This window comes from Rattus rattus, chromosome X (assembly GCF_011064425.1).
Source record: "Rattus rattus isolate New Zealand chromosome X, Rrattus_CSIRO_v1, whole genome shotgun sequence".
Lineage (NCBI taxonomy): Eukaryota > Metazoa > Chordata > Mammalia > Rodentia > Muridae > Rattus > Rattus rattus.
The window spans coordinates 82,772,122-82,795,860 of NC_046172.1; the positions used below are offsets into that span (position 1 = coordinate 82,772,122).

Consider the following 23,739-nt stretch of genomic DNA (forward strand, 5'->3'; position numbering starts at 1 on the left):
TTGGAACTGGAAAATATCATCCTGAGTGAGCTAACCCAATCACAGAAAGACATACATGGTATGCACTCATTGATAAGTGGCTATTAGCCCAAATGCCTGAATTACCCTAGATGCCTAGAACAAATGAAACTCAAGACGGATGATCAAAATGTGAATGCTTCACTCCTTCTTTAAAAGGGGAACAAGAATACCCTTTGCAGGGAAGGAAGAGAGGCAAAGATTAAAACAGAGACTGAAGGAACATCCATTCAGAGCCTGCCCTACATGTGGCCCATATATATACAGCCACCAAACTAGATAAGATGGATGAAGCAAAGAAGCAGGCAGAGGAGCCGGATGTAGATCTCCTGAGAGACACAGCCAGAATACAGCAAATACAGAGGTGAATGTCAGCAGCAAACCTCTGAACTGAGAACAGGACCCTGTTGAAGGAATCAGAGAAAGAACTGAAGAGCTTGAAGGGCTCAGACCCTATATGTACAACAATGCCAAGCCACCAGAGCTTCCAGGGACTAAGCCACTACCTAAAGACCACACATGGACTGACCCTGACTCTGGACCTCATAGGTAGCAATGAATATCCTAGTAAAGATCACCAGTGGAAGGGGGAAGCCCTGGTCCTGCTAAGACTGAACCCCAGTGAATAGATTGTTGAGGGAGGCGGCAATGGGGGGAGGGGTGGAGGAACACCCATAAAGAAGGAGGGGAGGGGGGATGTTGCCTGGAACCGAAAGGAATAACATTCAAATGTAAATAAAAAAATTCAAGTTAATAAAAAAAGAAATAAAAAACCTATGCATGCCTGCATATACAAATGTATATAATACATGTATTATAATATATGGATTATACAGAATACATGCATTATGTATGATATATAATATACATATGTCATATATAATACATGTATTATAAAATGATCAAAACATGTATAATATATGTTATATACATATCATTATATGATGTATAAATAAAATCTTTTTCCCCAGAAAAACTATTCTGGGAAAAATGTGAAAAAAAAAAAAAAAAAAAAAAAAAAAGGGCCCTCCTGTCAATGCTGAGCTTGGCTGCCATTGGTCAAGCTCAAAGAGATGGCAGAACAATTGCCTCATTTGACCCAACAATAAAACCCAGCACTGAAAAGGCTGGGTCCTAGCTGAACACACAAAGGAACAACCACATAGAGGGCACTATCTGTTGCTCATGCTGTGAAAGACCAATAGTACTATCAATCATCAGGGTATTCGTTGCTTTTATAAACATGGAAAAGACCAATGGCAAACTAAGACCAAAGGTGAGCGTCTCTCCACATTCCATGGTGGACTTCAAAAAATCAAATGAAGAACAACAGTCAAACACCTATTATGACTTTGCGATATTTTTCTAGAAAGTGTTCTGAAAAGTGGAGGACCATCTCGAGAAGGAAAAGAAGAAGTATGAAGCCCTGCCAAAGCTTAAGTCGACAAGTGATCAAGGTATAGCGTGAAATGAGAAACTAAACGGACCTAGAAGGGAGAGAAGGGGAGGATGTAGATGGCACTGGAAGCCCCATTTCCGAACAACTCTTCTCCATGGATCACTGACCAGAAAAGAAGAACACCAAAACCTGACTGTGGAGAAGGTGGCCAAAGGCTGCGGGAAGGATGTGGTCCAGGTCTGGGAAAAGTGGACAAATCCCTATGAGGAGAGGCTGCTATTCTGTGGCAAAGTACCTTGAAGAGCAGAGCCTACTACCACCAATGCCAGCCTTGAGGAAGTAAAACTTCAGCTGTGGAATGGATGGGGCAAACCAATCTGAAACAATAAACCTCATTCAACTGGAAAAAAAAAAAAGAGTAAAAGCGCACATTGATAATGAGAATGCCATGACAAACATAAATTGTGAACCTACTCAGGATAAGAAAAAGAAAGAGAATCCAACCAGGTAAAGGACTATAGATTGAACCTAACCAATCTGTTCTGTTCCTTCCATCAGTTTATATATAAATTCTCTTGCAATGGAGCTTGTATTCTACTTTTTCTCATTTGTGACAGTTTTAATTTATATAAGCTTGAACATAATATTATTATAAGAAGTGTAAAGGTAGCTTTGAAACTCAAATAATATTTCCTCCAGTAGCCACTCAGAACTGTAATCACCGTTTATGTACCAATTACAAACAAACTCAGAAAGAAAAGAGAATAAAAACATGAAACCAAAGATTATTAAAAAAAAATGTTGTTTTTCCTTAGGTATAATTAAGCCAAATGCTTAAATTACAAGAAAATAAACACCTAAATAAACTCAAACATAGTGATCCTATAAAAATAATCAAATATTTATAAAACAAATATTCCCCAAATTTAGTTGTTATATCTACTATGAACAGATAAATCTTCAAGTATTTAAAGTGCTAGTTGATACAAAGGAGTAAAAATTTGAACAGAGAGAGAGAGAGAGAAAGAGAGAGAGACTGAAGGAACACAGAGAGAGACAGAGACAGAGTGACAGAGAGATAGAGAGAGACCCAGAAGAGACAGAGATGAGACAGAGAGCAAAAAGAGTTAGTTAAAACAAAATTATTAGAGCTGAGCCAGGAAAGAACCGAGGTGTGGGGAGCAACCAGTTAACTGGAGAAAGGTACTAGGAACCAGAGTTTATAGTTGGCTTTATATAGTGCCTAAAGGGCTCATACATCTTGGCTAAATATTCATATGTTCACACATGTCTTTAGGTTTTTGCCATCCAATCTTCTCTTTCATTTAATTAGAATTTTATCTATTAGCTTCGAATTACTAGTAAATACACTTGAATAGGTATGTCTGTGATATTATTAAGACTGAACCATTTTAGGAATATTGACTTTTGACATATGTTTATCAAATGGGTTAATTTGTTTAACACCCATAAGGATATGAGGGGAAGGATGTTTCCAAATGTATATTTAAAACATCAAATTTATCATCAAATATTTAAATATATAAAATAGGAAATCAACAACAGTAGACATCTTCTTACATGACATGAATTGGAAAAAAGTTTTTTTTTCCTTTTTCATTTATTACAAAGAATTGTTTTGCTTGAGGAACTCCATTCTAATTTTATGCTCAGAAACCCAAAAGAAAAAAAAATCACCAAACATTCAATTTGAAAAAAAAGTCTGGTGATTACTCACACCAGATGACAAATTCTTTGAAAAAAAATCAGGTGATTCAGTAACATATTTTAGAAGCTTTCTCAGAAGAAAAAAAATCCTCAATTTTTGGCATCTACCTAAAAAAAAAACATTCTTGGAAATCAATCAATGAGGTTTTAACACAAAATGGACATTGAACTGCAACTACAGGAGGGATCTCTTTGAAGTTGCATAACTCATTTGAAATTTCATATATTTCCAAATGATGCCCAAACATATTAGTAAAAAGACATGTATGTTTGACAGGCTGATTCAACCTGTAGTTATTAACTGTGAATTTCTGGAAAAACCTTGACTATCCTTTTCTTCAACTAAGATGAAAATACATAATGTGGTACATCTAATAATAGGCCATTAGGAACTATTTCAGTGATTAAAACAATGATTCTTACTACAACAGTTAAAAATATAAAATCAAATGAAAATGTCATTCATGAGAAAGTCCAACCTATTCACTATCTCTTTCAGATATAGCACTATCATGGGTATTCTCATTGTTCAGGTATATTTAGTAGCCATGTTGAATTAATCCTAGAACAAACGAAAACTCAAGACGTAATGTTATAAACTGGGAAATTGTATTTATGTATTTAAAAATAGAATATGTATACATATGTATTCAAACTTTAAACAGAGACAGAAGGAACATCATTGTGTGTTGCCCCACATGTGTCCCATAATTAAATATACAGCCATGAATATGAGAGCAGAGGGTGCATGTTAAGGGCTGGAAGAAAGGAAATGATGTAACATATTACAATAAAAAAGATAACATTTAAGAATCAAGCACATGGGTGAAACCATGCTAAAAAGAGGCTAGTACCAGCTCTAAACCACACTGAAATATAATTTTCTACCTTGTCATTAAAATAAAAAATTGTAATAGTTAGGCCTCTCTCTTATATAGATCAATTTCAAGGATCTCATCATTATCTTTAAGGATATAGTTAAAATTTAAAATAATATATGGATATATATATGGATCTAACAACACATTCAAATGTAAATAAAAAAATACTCAAGTTAATAAAAAAATAAAAAAGCCTAATACATGCCTGCATATACAATAATGTATATAATCCATGTATTATATGTTATATATGGATTATACAGAATGCATGCATTATGTAGGATATATAGGTACATATGTCCTAAATAATACATGTATTATAAATATCAAAACATGTATAAACATATATTTATAACATATCATTATATGATGTATAAAGAAATACTTTTTTCCCAGAAAAAAAAAAAATGAAAAAAAAAAAAAAAAAAAAAAAGAGGGCCCTCCTGTAAATGGCTGAGCTTGGCTGCCATTGGTCAGCTCAGGGATGAACACACTGCCTCCTTGACCCAACAATGCCCACCAGCACTGAAAAGGCTGGGCCCTGGCTGAGGCACACAGAGGGAACATTTCACCACACGGAGGGCACTATCTAGGTTGCTCATGCTGTGAAAAACCAATGCTGCTATCCAATCATCAGGACGAATTCGTGCTTTTATAAACATGGGAAAAAGCAAACTAAGACCAAAGGTGAGCGCATCTCTCCTTACGTCCATTTTATGATGGACTTCAAAAATCAAATGAAGGAGCAACAGTCAAATACCTATTATGACACGAATTTTCTAGAAAGTGTTCTGAAAAGTGGGGACCATCTCAAGAAGGAAAAGAAGAGTAGATAAAGTAGAAATGAGAACACACGACCGAGAAGGAGAAGAAGGAGGGATGTAGATGCCCCCCCATCCTCGTTCTCTTCTCCATGGATCACTGACCAGATAAAAGAAAGAAACACCCAAACCTGACTATGTGGAAAGGTGTGGAGCTGCCGGAGGATGGTCAGGTCCTGCAGTGGACAAATCCCTATATGAGGAAGGCTGCTATTCTGTGGGAAAGGTACCTTGAAGAGCAGGAGAACCTACTACCACCAATGCCAGCGGGAAGTAAAACTTCAAGGGATGGGCAAACCCAATCTGAAACAATAAACCTCTCATTCAACTGGAAAAAAAAAAAAGAGTAGCACTATTGATAATGAGGGTGCCATATGACAAACATAATTGTGAACCCTACTCAAGGATAAGAAAGAATCCAACCAGGTAAAGGACTATAGATTGAACCTAGCAATCTATTTAATTCCTTCCATCAGTTTATATAAATTCTCTGTGCAATGGAGCTTGTATTCCTACTTTTTCTCATTTGTGACAGTTTCAAAATTTATATAACTTGAACATAATATTATTATAAAAGTGTAAAAGGTAGCTTTGAAACTCAAATAATATTTCCTCAGTAGCCACTCAGAACTGTAATCACGTTTTCAATACCAATTACAAAACAAAACTCAGAAAGACAAGAGAATAAAAAAACATGAAACCAAGATTATTAAAAAAAAAATGTTGTTTTCCTTAGAGTATAATTAAGCCAAATGCTTAAATTACAAGAAAATAAACACCTAAATAAAACTCAAACATAGTGATCCTATAAAATAATCAAATATTTATAAAACAAATATTCCCCAAAATTTAGTTGTTATATCTACTATGAACAGATAAATCTTCAAGTATTTAAGTTCTAGTTGATACAAAGGAGTAATAATTTGAACAGAGAGAGAGAGACAGAGAAAGAGAGAGAGAGAGAGAGAGAGAGAGAGAGAGACAGAGAGACAGAGAGACAGAGAGAGACAGAGAGACAGAGAAAGAGTTAGTTAAAACAAAATTATTAGAGCTGACCAGGAAAGATTGTCGAGTGTGGGAGAGGTTGAGTTAACAGAAAAGGTACTATTTACCAAGTTTATAGTTGGCTTTTATATAGTGCCTAAAAACCATCCCATCTTGGCTAAATATTCATATGTTCACACATGTCTTTAAATATTTGTTTCCATCCAATCTTCTCTTTCATTTAATTAGAGATTTATCTGTTAGCTAGGTACTACTTTAATACACTTGAATAGGTATGTCTGTGATATTGTTGCTTAGCCATTTAAGGAATATTGTTTGACATATGTTATCAAATGGTTAATTTGTTAAGCAAGGATATGTTTAGTATTTCCAAATATATTTAAAATATCAGAATTTATCATCAAAATTTAAATATGTCAAAATAGGACAGTCAACAACAGTAGACATCTTCTTACATGACATGAATTGGAAAAGACAGTTTTCTTTTCCTTTTTCATTTATTTATTTGATTGTTTGCTTGTTTAATAGTTCACTCCATTCTAATTTATGCTCATCACCCAAAAGAAAAAAAAAATCACCAAACATTCAATTTAGAAAAAAAGTCTGGTGATTACTTACTTTGATTACAAATTCTTTAGCAGAAAAGCAAATAAGTGATTCATGTAACATATTTTTAGAGCTTTCTCAGAAGAAAAAAATAAACAAGTTTCTCGCATCTACCTAAAAAAAACATGCATGGGAATCTCAATGGAGTGGTTTTAACAACAAAATAGACAATGACTTCAACTACAGTTTAGTCAAGTCTCTTTGAATGTTGCATAACTTGCTCGTTTTGAAATTTCTTTTATAAGTATTTCTTAATGATAAACCAAGAAGTATTAGTAAAGCAGACATGTATGTGTTTGACAGGCTGATTCAGGCCTGTGATTATTGTAAAGTTAAAAATATAAAACAAATGGAAAGAGATGTAATTTCTGGAAAATCACTATCTTGACTGTCCTTTTCTATAAACTAAAGATCAAAATACATAATGTGTTTTGCTTATGAAGGTCTTTAAATGCCACCAGGCCATTAGGAACTATTTCAGTGATTATTATTTACCATTCTTACTACAACAGTTAAAATATAAAAATCAAATGGGATGTAGATGTCATTCATGGGAAAAGTCCATTTTCTGTTCTTAGCATGCTATCTCTTTCATGATATAGCACTATCATTGGTATTCTCATTGTTCAGGTATGTTTAAGTAGCCATGTTGATAATCCTACACATAGAGGTAATGTTATATGGACTGGGAAGATTGTATTTATGTATTTAAAATATATATGTATATACATATGTATTCTTGCTTGTACACACACATACACTTGTTAGAGAGACATATGTGTGTGTGCATATGCATGGTGACAATTAAAAGAAAGCTGATATGAATATGAGAGCAAGAGGGTGCATGTTAAGGGCTGGAAGGAGCAAAGGAAATGATGTAACATATTACAATAAAAATATTATAACATTTAAGAATCAAGCACATGGGTAAACCATGTTTCCTAAAAGCAATTAACAGTACCTTGTCTCTATACACACAAATATAATTTTCTACCATGTCATTAAAATATAAAGTTGTAATAGTTAACTCTCTCTTATGTAGATCTTTCAAGGATCTCATCATTATCTTTGGGATATAGTTAAAATTTAAATATAATATATATATATGTATATGCTGCATATTAACATAACATTCAAATGTAAATAAAAAATACTCAAGTTAATAAAAAGAAATAAAAAAAGCCTATGCATGCCTGCATATACAATGTGTATATAATACATGTATTATATGTTATATATGGATTATACAGAATACATGCATTATGTATGATATATAATGTACATATGTCATATATAATACATGTATTATAAAATGTGTCAAAACATGTATAATATATATGTTATATACATATCATTATATGATGTATAAATAAAATCTTTTTTCCCCAGAAAAACTATTATGGGAAAAATGTGAAAAAAAAAAAAAGAAAAAAAAAAAAAAGGGCCCTCCTGTAAATGGCTGAGCTTGGCTGCCATTGGTCAGCTCAGGGATGACGTCACAATTGCCTCCTTTGACCCAACAATGCCCCCAGCACTGAAAAGGCTGGGTCTGGCTGAGGCACACACAGGGAACATTTCACCACATAGAGGGCACTATCTAGGTTACTCATGCTGTGAAAGACCAATCGCTACTATCCAATCATCAGGACCGGAATTCGTGCTTTTATAAACATGGGAAAAGAAAGCAAACTAAGACCAAAGGTGAACGTCTCTCCTTACGTCCATTTTATGATGGACTTCAAAAATCAAATGAAGGAGCAACAGTCAAACACCTATTATGACTTTACCGAATTTTCTAGAAAGTGTTCTGAAAAGTGGAGGACCATCTCGAAGAAGGAAAAGAAGAAGTATGAAGCACTAGCCAAGCACGACAAAGATCGGTAACAACGTGAAATGAGAAACTACACCGGACCTAGAAGGAGAAGAAGGAGGGATGTAGATGCACATGACCCCCATCCTCGTTCCTCTTTCTCCATGGATCACTTTGACCAGATAAAGAAGAACACCCAAACCTGACGGTGGCGAAGGGGGCCAAGGCTGCCGGAAGGATGTGGTCCAGGTCTGCGGAAGTGGACAAAATCCCCTATGAGGAGAAGGCTGCTATTCTGTGGGCAAAGTACCTTGAAGAGCAGGAGGCCTACTACCACCAATGCCAGCGCGGGAAGTAAAACTTCAAGGGATGGGGCAAACCCAATCTGAAACAATAAACCTCATTCAACTGGAAAAAAAAAAAGTAAAGCGCACTATTGATAATGAGGAGTGCCATATGACAAACATAAATTGTGAACCTACTCAGGATAAGAAAGAAAGGAATCCAACCAGGTAAAGGACTATAGATTGAACCTAACCAATCTGTTCTGTTCCTTCCATCAGTTTATATATAGAATTCTCTGTGCAATGGAGCTTGTATTCTACTTTTTCTCATTTGTGACAGTTTTAATTTATATAAGCTTGAACATAATATTATTATAAGAAGTGTAAGGTAGCTTTGAAACTCAAATAATATTTCCTCCAGTAGCCACTCAGAACTGTAATCACCGTTTATGTACCAATTACAAACAAACTCAGAAAGACAAGAGAATAAAGAAAACATGAAACCAAGATTATTAAAAAAAAATGTTGTTTTCCCTTAGAGTATAATTAAGCCAAATGCTTAAATTACAAGAAAATAAACACCTAAATAAACTCAAACATAGTGATCCTATAAAAATAATCAAATATTTATAAAACAAATATTCCCCAAATTTAGTTGTTATATCTACTATGAACAGATAAATCTTCAAGTATTTAAAGTTCTAGATTGATACAAAAGATAATAATTTGAACAGAGAGAGGAGAGAGAGAACAGAGAGAGAGACAGAGACAGAGAGACAGAGAGAGACAGAGAGAGACAGAGAGACAGAGAGAGACAGAGACAGACAGAGAGAGAGAGACAGAGAAAAGAGTTAGTTAAAACAAAATTGTTAGAGCTGACCCAGGAAAGATTGCCGAGGTGTGGGAGAGGTTGAGTTAACAGAAAGGTACTATTTACCAAGTTTATAGTTGGCATTATATAGTGCCTAAAACCATACATCTTGGCTAAATATTCATATGTTCCACATGTCTTTAAATTTTTGTTTCCATCAATCTTCTCTTTCATTTAATTAGAGATTTATCTGTTAGCTTCGTACTACTTTAATTACACTTGAATAGGTATGTCTGTGATATTGTTTAGCCATTTAAGGAATATTGTTTTGACATATGTTATCAAATGGTTAATTTGTTAAGCAAGGATATGTTTAGTATTTCCAAATATATTTAAAATATCAGAATTTATCATCAAAATTTAAATATGTCAAAATAGGACAGTCAACAACAGTAGACATCTTCTTACATGACATGAATTGGAAAAGACAGTTTTCTTTTCCTTTTTCATTTATTTATTTGATTGTTTGCTTGTTTAATAGTTCACTCCATTCTAATTTATGCTCATCACCCAAAAGAAAAAAAAAATCACCAAACATTCAATTTAGAAAAAAAGTCTGATGATTACTTACTTTGATTACAAATTCTTTAGCAGAAAAGCAAATAAGTGATTCATGTAACATATTTTTAGAGCTTTCTCAGAAGAAAAAAATAAACAAGTTTCTCGCATCTACCTAAAAAAAACATGCATGGGAATCTCAATGGAGTGGTTTTAACAACAAAATAGACAATGACTTCAACTACAGTTTAGTCAAGTCTCTTTGAATGTTGCATAACTTGCTCGTTTTGAAATTTCTTCTATAAGTATTTCTTAATGATAAACCAAGAAGTATTAGTAAAGCAGACATGTATGTGTCTGACAAGCTGATTCAACCCTGTAGTTATTAACTGTGTAATTTCTGGAAAATCACTTGACTGTCCTTTTCTATAAACTAAGATCAAAATACATAATGTGTTTGCTTATGAAGGTCTTTAAATGCCACCAGGCCATTAGGAACTATTTCAGTGATTATTGTTACCATTCTTACTACAACAGTTAAAAATATAAAATCAAATGGGAGTAGATGTCATTCTTGGGGGGAGTCCATTTTTCCTGTTCTTAGCATGCTATCTCTTTCATGATATAGCATCATTGGTATTCTCATTGTTCAGGTATGTTTAAGTAGCCATGTTGATAATCCTACACATAGAGGTAATGTTATATGGACTGGGAAGATTGTATTTATGTATTTAAAAATAATATATATGTATACATATGTATTCTTACTTGTACACACATACACACAGAGACATGTGTGTGTGTGCATATCTGCAGTGACAATTAAAAAGCAAGCTATGAATATGAGAGCAAGAGGGTGCATGTTAAGGGCTGGAAGCAAAAGGAAATGATGTAAATATTACAATAAAAATATTATAACATTTAAGAATCAAGCACATGGGTAAACCATGTTTCCTAAAAAGCAATTAAATAGTACCTTGTCTCTATACACAAATATAATTTTTCTACCTTGTCATTAAAATATAAAGTTATAATAGTTAACTCTCTCTTATATAGATCTTTCAATGATCTCATCATTATCTTTGGGATATAGTTAAAATTTAAATATAATATATATATATATATGCTGCATATTAACATAACATTCAAATGTAAATAAAAAATACTCAAGTTAATAAAAAGAAATAAAAAAAGCCTATGCATGCCTGCATATACAATGTGTATATAATACATGTATTATATGTTATATATGGATTATACAGAATACATGCATTATGTATGATATATAATGTACATATGTCATATATATAATACATGTATTATAAATAATCAAAACATGTATAAATATATGTTATACATATCATTATATGATGTATAAATAAAATCTTTTCCCCCAGAAAAACTATTCTAGGAAAAATGTGAAAAAAAAAAAAAAAAAAAAAAAAGGGCCCTCCTGTATGGCTGAGCTTGGCTGCCATTGGTCAGCTCAGGGATTCCACAATTGCCTCCAACAATGCCACCAGCACTGAAAAGGCTGGGTCCTGGCTGAGGCACACACAGGAACATTTCACCATAGAGGGCACTATCTAGGTTGCTCATACTGTGAAAAGACCAATCGCTACTTATCCAATCATCAGGACGGAATCGTGCTTTTTATAAACATGGGAAAGAAAGCAAACTAAGACCAAAAGGTGAACGATCTCTCCTTCGTCCATTTTATGATGGACTTCAAAAAAAATCAAATGAAGGAGCAACAGTCAAACACCTATTTATGACTTTTACCGAATTTTCTAGAAAGTGTTCTGAAAAAGTGGAGGACCATCTCAAGAAGGAAAAGAAGAAGTATCAGCCTAATGAAACACGACAAAGATCGGTACCAACGTAAAATGAGAAACTACACGGACCTAGAGAAGGGGAGAGAAGGAGGGAGGATGTAGATGCACATGAAGCCCCATCTCGTTCTACTCTTCTCCATGGATCACTTGACCAGATAAAAGAAGAACACCCAAAACCTGACTGTGGAGAAGGTGGCCAAGGCTACCCCGGAAGGATGTGGTCAGGTCTGAAGTGGACAAAATCCCCTATGAGAGAAGGCTTATTCTGTGGGCAAAAGCAGCCCTTGAAGAGCAGGAGGCCTAATACCACCAATGCCAGCGGGGAAGTAAAACTTCAAGGATGGGGCAAACCCAATCTGAAACAATAAACCTCATTCAACTGGAAAAAAAAAAAGTAAAAGCGACTATTGATAATGAGGGAGTGCCATATGCACAAACATAAATTGTGAACCTACTCAGGATAAGAAAGAAAGGAATCCAACCAGGTAAAGGACTATAGATTAAACCCAACTAATCTGTTCCCTTCCACATCAGTTTATATATAAATTCTCTGTGCAATGGAGCTTGTATTCTACTTTTTCTCATTTGTGACAGTTTAATTTATATAGCTTGAACATAATATTATTATAAAGTGTAAGGTAGCTTTGAAACTCAAATAATATTTCCTCAGTAGCCACTCAGAACTGTAATCAATTTTGTACCAATTACAAACAAACTCAGAAAAGACAAGAGAATAAAGAAAAACAGGAAACCAAGATTATTAAAAAAAATGTTGTTTTTCCCTTAGAGAGCATAATTAAGCCAAATGCTTAAATTACAAGAAAATAAACACCTAAATAAACTCAAACATAGTGATCCTATAAAATAATCAAATATTTATAAAACAAATATTCCCAAATTTAGTTGTTATATCTACTATGAACAGATAAATCTTCAAGTATTTAAAGTTCTAGTTGATACAAAAAAGGTAATAATTTGAACAGAGAGAGAGAGAGAGAGAGAGAGACAGAGACAGAGACAGAAGACAGGAGAGACAGTAGAGACAGAGAACAGAGAGACAGAGAGACAGAGAAAAGTTAGTTAAAACAAAAATTATTAGAGCTGACCAGGAAAGATTGTCGAGGTATGGGAAGAGGTTGAGTTAACAAGAAAAGGTACTGTTACCAAGTTTATAGTTGGCATTATATAGTGCCTAAAACCATACATCTTGGCTAAATATTCATATGTTCACACATGTCTTTAAATTTTTGTTTCCACCCAATCTTCTCTTTCATTTAATTAGAGATTTATCTGTTAGCTACGTACTACTTTAATACACTTGAATAGGTATGTCTGTGATATTGTTGCTTAGCCATTTAAGGAATATTGTTTGACATATGTTATCAAATGGTTAATTTGTTAAGCAAGGATATGTTTAGTATTTCCAAATATATTTAAAATATCAGAATTTATCATCAAAATTTAAATATGTCAAAATAGGACAGTCAACAACAGTAGACATCTTCTTACATGACATGAATTGGAAAAGACAGTTTTCTTTTCCTTTTTCATTTATTTATTTGATTGTTTGCTTGTTTAATAGTTCACTCCATTCTAATTTATGCTCATCACCCAAAAGAAAAAAAAATCACCAAACATTCAATTCATAAAAAAAGTATGGTAATTACTTACTTTGATTACAAATTCTTTTAGCAGAAAAGCAAATAAGTGATTCATGTAACATATTTTAGAGCTTTCTGGAGAAGAAAAAATAAACAAGTTTCTCGCATCTACCTAAAAAAACATGCATGTGGAATCTCAGTGAGTGGTTTTAACAACAAAATGAACAATGACTTCAACTACAGTTTAGTCAATTTTCTTTGAATGTTGCATAACTTGCTTTCGTTTTTGAAATTTCTTTTATAAGTATTTCTTAATGATAAACCAAAGTATTAGTAAAGCAGACATGTATGTGTCTGACAGGCTGATTCAACCCTGTAGTTATTAACTGTGTAATTTCTGGAAAATCACTTGACTGTCCTTTTCTATAAACCAAGATCAAAATACACATAATGTGTTTGCTTATGAAGGTCTTTAAATGCCACTAGGCCATTAGGAACTATTTCAGTGATTATTATTTACCATTCTTACTACAACAGTTAAAATATAAAATCAAATGGGATTAGATGTCATTCCTTGGGGAAAGTCCATTTTCCTTTCTTAGCATTATCTCTTTCATGATATAGCACTATCATTGGTATTCTCATTGTTCAGGTATGTTTAAAATAGCCATGTTGATAATCTACACATAGAGGTAATGTTATATGGACTGGGAAGATTGTTATTTATGCATTAAAAAAATATATATGTATACATATGTATTCTTACATGTACACACACATACACACAGAGACATATGTGTGTGTGCATATGCACATGGGGACAATTAAAAGTAGCTATGAATATGAGAACAGAAGGGTGCATGTTAAGGGCTGGAAGGAGTAAAGGAAATGGGATGTAACATATTACAATAAAATATTATAACATTTAAGAATCAAGCACATGGGTAAACCATGTTTCCCTAAAGCAATTAACAATTACCTTGTCTCTATACACACAAATATAATTTTCTACCATGTCATTAAAATATAAAGTTGTAATAGTTAACTCTCTCTTATGTAGATCTTTCAAGGTTCTCATCATTATCTTTGGGATATAGTTAAAATTTAAATATAATATATATATATATATATATATATATATATACTGCATATTAACATAAGGGCCCATACTTAGAAGCACTTCCTGATTGATGTAGCATTTTTTTGTTTTGTTTTATCTTGCCTGCTACCCTTTGAGATATGGTCTTTCTATTATTTCATTGAATATATGATTCTTGTGCCTTATTCTTCCAAGTGCTGGGTTTACAGGTTATATACCACCATCACTGTCTTGAAATTGTTAAGGACCTTTTAACAAGAACCACACATATATTGGCATCACAAATTTTGTAGCTAAACTGGATGAAAGCCCTTGACAAAAAAATTCAATGTTTTCTTTAGCATATGGTTCTTCCTCACCTACCTAACATCTCTGCAACTTCTGAGCCTCTTCTAAGGCTCTATCAAGCTAAAGTAAGAGCTCCTTACATGTGATTATTCTATACTTGCTCATTTTCCTTGACCATGGTTCATATGATATGGTAACTGTGGTGGTTTGAATATGCTTGGACTGGGAAATGGAACTATTAGGAGGTGTGGCCCTGTTAGAGTAGGTATGGCCTTGTTGGAGGCAGTGTGTTACTGTGGGGGTGGGATTTGGAGCTTCCTCCTAGCTCCTGAGGATGCCAGTCTTCCAGATTGCCTTCAGATCAAGATCCAAAACTTTAGCTGCTTCTTGAGTGCTATGTCTGCCTGAAAGATGCCATGCTTCCTGCCACATGATAAGGACTAAGCCACTGATCCTAAGCCAGCCCAACTAAATGCTTCAAGTTTTATAAGAGTTTGTTTATCAGCGGTGTTTCTTCATAGCAGTGGAGACCCTAATTAACGCGAATAACATAAAAACTACTAAGATATTATAACTATGGATGTGATGTATATTTTATGTCAATAACAAATATATGCACTATAGATAAGACTTTTCTGCCAAAATAATAGGATTTGGCAAGCATTCCTCGGAATATTGTTTTCATTGTTTTACCTCCACTGAATAATCTTTCTCTGAGAAGTAATAGTTTTCAGTAACTACTGCTATGGTTCTCCTAATTCAGACTTACTGTCTGGAAGGTAACTAGGCATCAGTATGTTTTAAAGTTCCTCAGGTGATGTCAATGTCTTTCTAGGGTTGAGTTACAAGAACTAAAGAACATTATTACATGAGATGTAGCCATTCAAGGTGTTAAAGTATAAATAAGGCAACTAATGAGCAGAGGAAGACTTCTGGGGAATACTATTAAATAGACCAGGTAAATGAAGAGATAAAGAGACTACTGAAGACAAATTAAATAGCAGGAATTCTAGGTATTAAATTTGTGAATATTTTGAATATTTCTGGGAAGACTAAAAAATATCCATCTATACTGAAAGACAAGCAGTGTGAAACTACCATTTGAACATCTGGTATTATAGAAAGATGTTACATAAATATATATTTGTTTTTATATGAGTATAGCAAGCAAGATTTTATAACCTTGCGGGCTGCTTAGATTTCCCTCCCATCTTCTAATCAAAAACGCAGTGGCAGTGAGACTTATTTGCAAAATATGTAGTAGCATCCTAAAAAGATTGGCATGCTTTCAAATTATCTATGAAAAAGTTTACAATAAAGAACAGTAGTTAACAAAAAAAGAATAAAATTATTTACAAAGAAGTGCTGCTCACAAAAACGATTGAAATGGGAGACCTGCAGCAAATGGCATGTTAAATGCCTGGCTTGCTAAGTGACCAAGAATGCTTGCAGTTTGTAGCTATCTGATAAACTGGACAAACTCCTTCACTATTTGAGTCTCATTTTGAAAAACATATACAAGTATTTATCATATTCTCTGGGGCTGTGTATAGTCAATATCTTACATAATAATAGGATGAAACTAATTTATATCAGCATAGGTTAGGGTGATGATTATAAAAGAAATAAAGACAATTTCTGAGAAACCTTAAACATTAGTTATCTTTACATAAACTCTATTCCTTTCCCCCATTGATTCCATCCTGTTCCTTATAGGTATGCTGCTCTTCAATGGCAACAATATGCCATTGCTATAGGACTGAGGAAGATTATACATATTCCAACCATGTTCTACTATTCCAGTTCTGACACATAGCTCAAAGACTCATTTCACTGCTAATCCTACTTAAAATCACTCTGCATGACTTAAACAGGCCTGTCTTTTGCTCTGGCACTTTGTCATTGCCTGGATGACAAATAAATGTTTATCCCTCCTCTGAAAATTTAAGCTCTAAATCCCACTTCATGGCAGTGTGATCTGGTGCCCATATTTCCTATCAAAAAAGAACATCTGAGAGGTTGTGGCTATTTTACATAGGAATCTAAGAGTAAGGCAAGCAGAAAAGGAACATTATCATAAGGGGGTTGTGGGGGAAGCTCTCAAATTGGAGGTCAGAAGAGAGCATTATAGAGCCCCTGGGACTGCCATTATTGACATTTGTAAGCTGTCATGTAGGTTCTTGAAGTCAGACCTGGATCCTCTGGAAGAGCCACACATGCTCTTAACTGCTTAGCCACAAGCCCTGTATTTTCTATTTTAAATAGGCAAGTATAGCAGGCAAGAGTTTAGCATTCCAGTGTCTGCACTGAGATCGTGTTTAGAGATGGAAAACATTATCATGCTGAAATTTAGTCACTATATATATTGAAAGGCCATAGTGGTGTTTCCATACTTTCATGTGTGAGTTAGTAAAGAACTGTTGTAGAAGAAAATGTCAAAATTGGCCAACTGGGACCAGGCTTGCATTTGAACATAAATGTATGGAAATGGGAATAGAGTTGTAACATATTCCGCTCTAGGGAACAGTTTATCTTTGACAAGACACTTATTAACTACTTGAAAAATTGTAAGGGGTTTGCATTTCAAATATAACTCAGTAAGATTACTAGCTCCAAAAATATATATATTTCCTATGTTCACTTGGGAACTTACTAAGTTTTTATAAACTGCTGTTTCAAAAGTGTAAAAATCCTGTCTATCTCACAGGTTACTATTTGCCACCAGGATGGTAGAAGCTATCCATAAATTGCCTTATTTGTGATTAAGACATAAAAAACAAATACTTCCTTGCCAGGAATTAGATAAGCAGAGAGATATATGCTGGTGAGGGACACACTCATGTCATTTCTGCCCATGTGCTAATTGCATAACTGGGTAAGGTATAATATACTGGGTCAGGAAAGCATTTATCAACTTCAGTCTACAAATACCTTTCATTTTGAAGCCTAAGTCTGACATTCAGTTACATTAGGACATTCTAGTATCTCATAGCAGTTCCACATCTAAAGAAATGTGACAAAGTTAAAACATGATCACACATGAAATTTTCCACTATATATTCATCAACGCATCCAAGTCATAATTTTTTTGTTCCATATTATTAAAAAGACTATTATTGTTAAGATAGGAAAACACACACACACACACACACACACACACACACACACACACACACACACACCACAAGCAAAAAACTATTATCAGAAGTTAATTAGAAACTCTTATAATATTCAAATTATTTCTTAGCTCACACGACACCATACTATGCCTCTGGCTAAAACTGCTAAAACCAAGAACCTTAAGTACGACTTTCAAGAGGACAATAACAGGAAAGACTCAGGAATGCAGTCGGTAAAAGAATATACATTTCTTAATTCAATTGGCTTGTTATTTGGATCTATTCTTTCAAAACCATGCTGGAAATGGTTACTGGGAATTACATTTTAGCACTTCTGCGTGTGATTCCGTTGCAGTTCTGAAGGCACAGGCACATTAAGACAAAATACAGGTGTCTTCTGTTACATAAAAACCCGGGAGATTTCTAGTTTCTTGTTGAACTCTGAGGGGATAATTTGACAAATTAGTTTTCCCATTCCCTAAGCTTTACAACTGAGTTCTTAATCAGTAAATAAAATTTTCACACCCCATCATTTTGTTTGAGTTCTTAAAAGCAACGTCCCAATGTGGGCTTTAAATCAAGAGACTTTTCCTTTTCTCAGAGTTAACAGTAGAAAGGGGCAGCCTTTCTCAGGTATTGTATACGATTGCTTGGCATAGTTAATATTAATGCAGTACTTACCTTTTGTGGATTTATAGATTACAGGAAGAAGCTTTGCATTATGCCTTTTTCCTACAGACTATGATGAACTCTGATGAAATGTCAATACCATGAATTGCGGTTTACATTAACCATTTTCATTTGTCTCCTAACAGATTCCACCGTTTCTAGATAATATACTAAAGGGATCATAAGGCTTCAAGGCAAATGAATGAATTTCCATAAATTTCAAGAAATCCTTGAAAAAGGGACCATGGAGATCTGCTCAGTCATGAATGGATATAAACATAGTAATAATAAAAGTATTAATCCATTAAAATCAAAACCCTAAAGATGAACTTGTTTCTGGATGATTTTATTCTAACGATGTATTTGCAGATAAAAGTATATCAATTTCAAGAAATAATTTATCTACATGTTTTGTCCCATGTGAATCTCAAAGCATTGATAAGCTATAAAACAAACCCTATGAGGTATAAGGCGCTGCTCTCAGAATTAGGTTTTGAGGGAATGCATTATCAGAAAGTTAAGAAAAACATTTCAGTTTAGGAAGAACATACAAAGTCAAAAACACATTTTTGTATTGCACGTTGCTTTTTTCTATTACTGAATGCACACCTGCAAAACATTTCTTCAAAGCTTAGATTAGTAGCCGCTGAAAGCTATACAAGAGATCTGGTGGTTTTAATTTTATTCATCACGTCTCCAGCTCAGGAGGACCTGGGGAAAAGAGAAGTGTAAGCTGCATATTTATAAAGGCCTCTGGGACCTTACCAGGCTTCCAAATGCCTTGTTTGTTGCAATCTGCTTGTCAAACTATTAAAGAAGTAAAATCCACACTCTATCCCCTATTGCATATGCAGATTTTCTCTGTTAATTAAATCAAAACTATATGATTGCAAGGAGAACCGATGGAAATCTAGTGTCTCTCCAGCTTCTCCAACACCTAGAAGACATAAAAATATTTCTAGCAACCAGACATTCTTTTACATACAAAAATTGACTCTCCGTTAAAAATATGTTAACTCTTTGGATTGGTTACTTTAAAGCTGTTCGTTTTAAAACTTTAGATTTAGCTGGTCTGCTATTAAAATGTTTTCGTGTCACTCCGTAATTATAGCTACTGTAATATAATTCTAATTTGGTATGGACTTATTCACCTCTCAGATACAAGAGGTTAACCACTAAAAAGGCCTGAGCTCTTCTTCTTTTTCAATATGATATTTAAGTGAAAACATGTATTCCATGATTTTATACTTAGTTAAGTATCAGTATGATAGAAAACAATATATATCTGTGCTTATGTCTCTTTGACCACAATTATAATGTAGGCAAAGAGGTACTGGAAGCTCCTGTAACTGCATCCAAGTGAAGGGGAAGGCTGATCTTTCTTCTAACTGGAAGCTTAAGCCCCAGGTGATTTCTTTGTATTAAGTCTGTCACCTGACTAGGAATACGGGAGGATAGCATATTCTTCTCCATACTCTCAGTAGACCTATTTTTCACATGCTGTCCTGGACAGAAAAGAAATACTATCCCTTTGAATATGGTATATTATTTGAGGCTAACCCCATCATTAGAAAGGAAAAATGCTATAAATTATTAAGTCTTCAGAACTTCAGATAGTCTTTATATTAGAAATAAGACAGGGTGGGCATTTACTATGCAGTCAAAATTAAAGTAAGTCAGAAAATGTAGTTCCTCCCACTTTTATATTTTATTTGTTCTAAAGCTTCTAGATTACATAGTCAATCAATGGCATATAGAAAGGTGATTTTTATGTTAAAACCAAAACAAAACAATAAGAAAATAGGGAGTAAAGTGAACTAATAATAGAAACTAGACTTGGTGCAAATAATATCCAAAAGAATTATTGCATGGTTGCTTTAGACCAATTCATTTCTACTGTGTTTTCTCTCCTGTAAAGCCAGGGAATCCCATTTCAGAGTTTAGAGGCACCATGGAAGCTATCTGTACCTCCCTTCAACATGAAGAGAGATTAAAACCAAGAGTTAAGCCACTCAATAAGTGTGAAACAGAGATAGAAACTTCATAGTCTATCCTACATTAAAAAAAAAAAAAGCGACATTGCCAGAGCCTTGTTAAAATTTAGTTTTGTGTAGTCAGGCCAAGTGGTTTCATATACCAACCAACGCCAGGCTCGGGACTAAACCATCGTCAAGGCTACATGGGCAGACCCAAAGGCTCCAGCTGAATGTATAGCAGAGGATGGCTTTGTTGGACACCAATGGAGGAGTAAAGCCCTTGGTCTTGCAAGGTTGGACCCTCAGTGGTGGTGAATGTTGGGGGGGGGAGGCAGGAGGGTAGGTGATGGGTGGGGAACACCCCTAATAAAAAGAAAGGGTAAGTGGGGACAGATGGGGTTTGTGCATGGGAAACAGGGAAGGGATGGAAAAGGGGATAACATTTGAAATGTAAGGAAAAAAGTCCAAATAAAATGACTCATTACATATATATAGAAACCTTGAAGTGCTGTAGGTTTTAGGGATAGAACTGAAACTCAGTTGAGCAGTGAGTGCCCTGCATGGCATGTGATTCTTGAGGAAAATGCCCACTCTCCTTTAAGCCACCCAAATATGGAGCTGTTGTATGATAGTGAATGTGCACAAGTTTGATTATGAAGAAATGATGGAGTTAGGTCTGTCACAGGGGTGGATTCACAAAAGTGACCTGGGCTAGTGTCATATAAATAACCTGTGGCACACTGGTATGATGATGATATGCTTAGTGAAACAATTGAAGGCAGCCAGACTGTCAGTATTACAAGCCTCACCACTGTTTTGAGAGAATGAGTCAGGGAGCCAAGCCTAAAACAAATTGGAAATTCAATAGGAAGTGAGACCCTTCAAACGTACCTCTGTAGTAAATACTTGCATAGCACATGTGATACCTGGCACTGGAACACCAGTCCTGGGGTGCCAGTGTTAATTTGTTTGAATAACTGAGGGTTGTGACCTAGCCAAAAGGATATTCCAAATCAGGTATTTGAAAATAATACAGAGAACTTTGAAAGCCTGTAGCATTAATAACGTTATGGGAATGAAAAAAAAAAGCCACTCAGCCTCAAAAAGACATGGGGGAAGAGTTACTGACAAATCTAGTTTCAGCTGACAGTTAGACATACCCCGAGTTATTTGAAAGAGTGCCAACTGGACTGTTCACCTAGATCAGAGTGGTATACAAACATGTCAGTGAGGCATTTTCTTCATAGCTCACCGATGAGAGAGAGCCCAGCCCACTGTGGTCCTGAGTGGTATAAGAAAGCTATCTAAGCAGAGGATAGGAACCAAGCCATTAAGCATCACTCCTTTGTGGTTTCTGCTTCGAGCTTCTGCTTTGGCTTCTCTTAGTGATGAGGTGAGCTGTCACATGAAAATAAACCTTTCTTCTCCGTTGAGAGTTTGGTCAGTTTTAACCCCCCTTAGTTTTCTGGGGGGGAAGGCAAAAGGACAAAAAGGACAAGGTTTGGACTGAATGATTTCAACTGTGTGGCCTTCTTGAAAAAAGGCAAACTATGGGCTGAGTAAAAACAATCAGTAGTGGAGCTTAGCAGTAGAAAGACATAAATGATGCTGAGACTCAATTTGGTCATTAGACTTGATAAAGCACCTCTAAACAAAATAAAAAGTCACTGCCACACAAAGACTCAGGGACCACAACAGCAGTCTACTGAATGTACAACAAGGAATGAACTGTAACGTTAACTACAGACATTAATTAAAAATACTACATAATGTGTTCATCTACTCACAGAATAGTACAGAGCAACCTATTGCAAGGTACACCATGTAACTCATTCAATTTAAGGATGCTGATTTTACTTGTCAATTTTTTTTATGGTCTTTCATGCAATTTTCATATAACATTGACATTGAAAGATGAAACAATATTTTGATTCCCTAGGAAGAGAACAGAACTTGACAGAACTCAGAGTCCTGTGTAGCTCAACTTCATTTTCTGATTAGGAATCAGAAATAGGAGGACAAATGGTTTTTAAAATTGATCATGTAGGTTTTTGTGAGGTCACAATATGAATCCTTATCTCTGGAAAATTAAAAACTAAGAACATATCCATACAAAATGAGAACTAACATTAATTCAAAGCAATAGTTTTGAACTATCAAACACTGTAAATTAGGTACTAGTTATTACATTTCAATCTGTTTTTCTACCTTTAACACTTTCACCATCTGTTCACCTAAACTGTTCTTTTTCTATGGAACATGCAAAGGACACCTTACATTTGCCAGAAATATATTCTCAGATAACAGTTATTATATCATAATTAACCCATTCAGATACAAAATACTTAACAGCATATGGAATTATGATCAATGGCACTTCTCATCCATAGGGAGAATTAAGCAATGGCCCGCAGAGGTGATGATATCCAGGGTTTTTCATCTTGTATAATGATATATATATATACTAGCAAAGATTGCATACCTAAAATGCTATTTTAAGATTCCTGAGACTCCTCTTCGGAGAGGAGTGTTAAGAATGCTAAGGTAGACAGTTTAGAAATCTAAATTGTTTTTCTGCCCTAAGTGTCATGTTAGATATTTCATCACTTCACACTAAAAACTACACGTGGCTAGAATTTTATGACTGATCAATACATATGCAGCTTAGTTGTGGAAGGGCTTCACTGTAGTGATTAGCAGGATGAGGCCTGCCTTTGTCACCAAGTTGCCTAGTATATATGCTTTTAGGACTAACAATTAATCACAGAAAAAGTAAAAAAAGTAAATAAAAGTCGCTTTCTACAAACTGGTTCTGAAAACATGACTGCAAAACCAAACACTGGTATTTGGACACTGAAATAACTCTCCTGATCCATCAACACCAGGATACCCACCAGTTCTTTGCACTCAAGATGTGATCACCAGTCTTACTTCTTAAGCTGCTTGATGAACTAATGAACTTAAAAGATATACAGGTAACATCTAGCTTAGTGTAGGTTACATAGCTTAGGACCCTAAAAAAATGAAAGTTTCTCTGCAGACACACAGCCTCCCCATCCACAGTTACATTCACCGTTTGAGTGTCAATATTCCATCTGGTTTAAATACAAGAGAAAACTGATGATGACTACAAGTCGTTCTAGCTAGCCATGATGTCAAGACCAAAACTAAGTATGTGGATTCTTTGGTATAGCAGATAACATTTTCTAAGGATCAAGTATTCACTAAAAG

The 23,739-nt window shown here is 34.6% G+C and overlaps 1 pseudogene; it reads left to right on the top strand.

Annotated features, from left to right (window-relative positions):
- Positions 1-8,129: 8,129 nt before the first annotated feature.
- LOC116889371 lies at positions 8,130-8,665 on the top strand (annotated as a pseudogene).
- The last annotated feature ends 15,074 nt before the right edge of the window (positions 8,666-23,739 follow it).